We start from the raw sequence: 4,927 nt of genomic DNA, 5'->3' as shown, positions 1-4,927 counted from the left end.
GGACATTGAGAGAACGAGGAGGAAGGAGAGAAAATGGCATCAAAGGATTACAGTACCTATAGCCAAGCTGCAGTGCAGCAGGGCTACAGTGCTTACACTGCCCAGCCCACGCAAGGATATGCACAGACCACCCAGGCATATGGGCAACAAAGCTAGGAACCTATGGACAGCCCACTGATGTCAGCTATACCCAGGTTCGGACCACTGCAACCTATGGGCTATACAACTTCTTATGGACAGCCTCCCACTGGTTATACTACTCCAACTGCCCCCCGGGCACACAGCCAGTCTGCCCAGGGATGTGGCACTGGTGCTTATGATACCACCACTGCTACAATCACCACCACCCAAGCCTCCACACCGCTCAGTCTGCATATGGCACTCAGCCTGCTTACCCAGCCTATGGGCAGCAGCCAGCAGCCACTGTACCTACAAGACCGTAAGATGGTAACAAGCCCATTGAGACTAGTCAACCTCAGTCTAGCACAGGGGTTTACAACCAGCCCGGCCTAGGATATGGACAGAGTAGCTACAGTTATTCCCATGTACCTGGGAGCTACCCCATGCAGCCAGTCACTGCACCTCCATCCTACCCTCCTGCCAGCTATTCCTCTACACAGCCGACTAGTTATGATCAGAGCAGTTACTCTCAGCAGAACACCTCCGGGCAACCGAGCAGCTATGGACAGCAGAGTAACTATGGTCAACAAAGCAGTTATGGGCAGCAGCCTCCCACTAGTTACCTACCCCAAACTGGATCCTACAGCCAGGCTTTTACGCTGGAGGAGACTTCTGCGTCAAGTTTTGAACGACTGATGAGTAAGTGCTCACCAGGTGGGGAGGAGCTCAGTATAAAGCTAGTATAAAGGCTTAGAGGTATGTGGGAGTTGGGATGAGTTTGGGGAGCAGCAAATTGCCTGGGGTGCAGGAAGGAAATGGTGAGAGATGAGAGTGAAATAAAAGTTGCTAGAATTGTGAAGGGGCTGTCTTCGTTGTAGGTAGTGAACTAGGTGAATCTGGATTATTGTATATGTGTTGCTGAATAGTCTTGGTGATAGTTTTCTCCCTTTGTTGATGTTGAAGCTGATAGCGATTGAAAAGATTTAGTTTGTTAAACTTAGTTAATAACTTAAACTTTAAAAAATTTTTTTAGAACAATTCGAACTGTTTTTTTTTTTTTTTTTTTTTTTTAAAGGAACAGGATCTCACTGTGTCACCCAGGCTGGAGTGCAGTGGCATGATCATAGCTCGGTTGCAGCCTCTAAATCCTGGGCTTAAGCAAGTCTTCTGCCTTTGCCTCCTGGTAGCTGGGACTACAGATGGGTGCCACCACACATGGCTAATTTAAAAAAAAATTAGTAGAGATGGAGTCTGGCCGTGTTGCCTAGGCTAGTCTCAAACTCCTGGGCTCAGGCGATGCTCCTGCCTCCACCTCTCCCTCCCAACATGCTTGCTGGGATTACAGGGGTGAGCCACTGGCCAGGTAGAACTTTTTTTTTTTTTTAATAATAGAAACGGGGTCGCACTGTGTCGGCCAGGCTGGTTTTGAACTCTTGGGCTCAAGTGATCCTCCAGCTTCAGCCTCTCAAAGTGCTGAAATTATGGGTGTGACTCACTGCACCTGGCCAGCAGAACATTTTTGATAAGTGTTTTATATCAAGTGTTTTGCACTTATACAGTGGTGGATGAATTGAACTCATATATATTCATATTCATTCCTACAAATATATCCCCATATATTCCTGGGAATTCTTGCAAAAAAATTCTGTTAAAGTTATACTTGCTCACAAAATGTTAACTTTATAAATGTAGTACACTCTACTACACTAATTTTTATTTTATTATTCTATTAGTTTTTATTTTTTTAAAAGTAAAACAGCTCAATGACCAATGGCACTGGTGTATCTATAGTGTTTGAAAAACAATATAGAAGGTGGCACTTCGATGTACTTTTCCTATCAGAAAATTTCAATCTGAAGTACATTGCACTGTAGTTGTAAGTTTGTGTTTGTATGTATGAGTATAAGTATGTGTGTCTATGGATGTGTTGTAATCTTTTAGATATTTTAAAACATACAAAAAAGTAGAGGGAATAGAATAGTGAACGCTGTGTGGCCATCATGCTCATTCAACAATTACCAACACTTCACTATGCATGTTTCATCCATCAGCTCTCCACTTACTTATATTAGGAATATTTTAACATAACAATAGTATCAGAAAGCTGACAATATCACAAAACTAACAACAATTTTTAAATATATTCAATCCATATCAAAAATAGCCTAATTTACTTAGCTATATAAAATACTGTTTGGTAAAGTAAGAACTCAAAAGAGATCTATACCTTGAATTAAAGTTTCCTTAATTAAAGTTTCTTCAAAGTGGCTGCACTGCAGCCTAGGTAGCTGGAGTGTAGTGGCGTGACCTCAGCTCACTGCAACCTCCGCCTCACAGGTTCAAGTGATTCTCCTACCTCAGCCTCCCAAGTAGCCGGGATTACAGGTGCGAGCCACCATGCCCGGCTAATATTTTGTATTTTTAGTAGAGTGGGTTTTGCCATGTTGGCCAGGCTGGTCTCAAATCCCTGGCCTCAAGTGATCCACCCACGGCAGCCTCCTAAAGTGCTGGGATTACAGATGTGAGCCATTGCACCCGGCCAAAACAGTTAGTTTTAATATAACAATTATTCTCAATGATTATAAATGACTAGTCCATTTCATTTTCAATTAGTGTATAGACTTGTTTTGTTTGTAATACTTAAAGTCAGGTAGCAAAAGCTGTCTTTTAACAATAGATTCTATGTAACTTAGAGCTATTCTAACTTACGGGGTGCCATTTCCATTTTGTTAGTTGGAGAACATGATAGTAAATATAGCATAACTCCCTGTGTATCAGTTTAAAACTTAGTATGTACCAATGAAGTCTGCATGATTTTGTAATTACAGACTAGTGGCGGTGAACACTGGCTGGCAGCAGAGGGCACTTTGAGGTTTTAGATGTTAGAATTTCATGCCAATTGGTGGCCCAAGATTCTAGACTATTTGTCTCCAAACTGTTTTCCTAAGAGTAAAGACATTTCTAACATTTATCAATTCCCCCATGATTTCCTGTCTCAATTTACAAATTCCTGTGCTCTCTGGGAAGGAATAAGGCCATCTAAAGACAAACAAACAAACAAAAACAAAAAACCCAGCCGCAGTTCCCAGCTGTCACCATGAACAGATGTGAGAGATGGTCCTGTGTGTTGAAATTAGAGAGGCTGCAAACTCCCTGGATTTCTTCTCCCAGCCCCATTCAACTCCAAGGCCACTGTTAGCAGTTCTGCCCGAGAGATCTGAAAGGAACCCAGGAATAAACACCTGGGTTTTAAATGGTCTAATTTAGTCAATAAGAAGGTCAACACCAACGGAAAAAAATGAAGCTAAAGAGAGCCAGTTGACACCAAGGTAGTCTTCTGGATTACATAGGGCAATATTTTTCAAAAACTTTTTGACTGGGACATGTTTTTGAATACATACATGCGTATGTACACACACATACACCATATATTCACATCCAAAACAAAAGTCTCTTAAAAATATGAGTAAATTTGAATTGGATAAAAGTTTCCTTTAAATCTATTACATTATGAGTAAATTTAAAGATCTTGATGTACAACAGAGGCAGGATTGCAAAGCAATGACAGAGTAGACTTTTGGAAAAATAGTTATTATAGGGTTTTGGAAAAGTAGTTATCCAGGTGGGAAAACATGGAAATTGGGCCTCTATCTTTATACAAAATTAACTTTAGACGGAGAATTCTGGGGAGATGATGATGGCAGCAGCATAGTTTCAATCTCTGCATTTCTCCATGTAAGGTAGTTTTTTAGTCTCTTATTTTCTACATAAAAACTGTCAGATAAACTGAGAGACAGAACTAAAAACTCATGGACTCCATTTACAACACAACTAGATAGAAAATTTCCCCCACAAACTCCAAACTACAAATGGGTGGGGCCCAAACACCAGTAGCCATAAAACACAAATAGCAACTGTGCAGGAGAAAGAAGAAAGAAGAACAGAAAAAGAGCAGAACCCTAAAGTAGCCACTAAGCATTCACCGGAAAGCAAGGTTGGGGAAGAGCAGCTGAAACGTAGAGGGAGGTGTTTGGACGAACAGAAGCAAGATGGTGCACTTCCGGGTTCTTCATCCTCCCCCCCCCAACTCTTCCCGCGCCCGAAAATGCAGCCGGCGCCCGGGAAGGTGCAGATCAACTGGGCATGCGCCAGGTGACGTCAATCCGAAGAGACCAAGATTTACCTGGTCGCACCTGTGGAACGCCCCTGACACGCCCATGCCCCACCTATTGCCCTCCCACTCCTAGAAAAGCCGCTCTCCGCCATTGAGCCATGCGGACTTCCCAGCTTCCCAGTCCTGTCGGGATGTCGGAACTCCGTCCGAGAGCTTGGGGGAGGGGAACTCTGCCGGCCTTCTTTGCCGGAGGCTGACAGACTTCTTCTCCACACCTTAGGTTACTAAAATAAACTAGCAGTTTTGCGCCTGACCTTTGCCTACTTGCTGGTTCTTTTGTGCTCACTCTGGTGGTCTTAGAAAAACAAGACAGATGGTGCCGAACCCGGGAGGAGACCCCTCCTCAGGGCCCCCAGGGTCCGGGGAGCCTCCTCCTCCTCGTTCCACGCTGCGGACGGACCAGGAACTGAGACCTGCTTCGCTCACTCTCATGGCCTCTCTGGGGTAAGTGCCCTTGTCTCCTCTTTACCTCCCTCGGCCAGAAATCCTGCGTGGGTCCGAGGTCCATTTTGAGCCACCAAGTGGCTTGGGAGAGCCTTGCAGGACGGAGACGTCCGCCTGAAGGTAATCTCCACCTTGGCTTCAAGAGCCTCCAGTCTGTCTCTGCTGGTTCCAAAGGACGCTTTGAAGCCA

The 4,927-nt window shown here is 44.1% G+C and overlaps 1 pseudogene; it reads left to right on the top strand.

Moving 5' to 3' along the window:
• LOC111524472 overlaps positions 1–4,927 on the top strand; it is a 138,576-nt pseudogene continuing 133,649 nt past the window's right edge.

Source organism: Piliocolobus tephrosceles, chromosome 6 (genome assembly GCF_002776525.5).
Source record: "Piliocolobus tephrosceles isolate RC106 chromosome 6, ASM277652v3, whole genome shotgun sequence".
Lineage (NCBI taxonomy): Eukaryota > Metazoa > Chordata > Mammalia > Primates > Cercopithecidae > Piliocolobus > Piliocolobus tephrosceles.
This window is presented reverse-complemented; position numbering and strand designations above follow the sequence as displayed.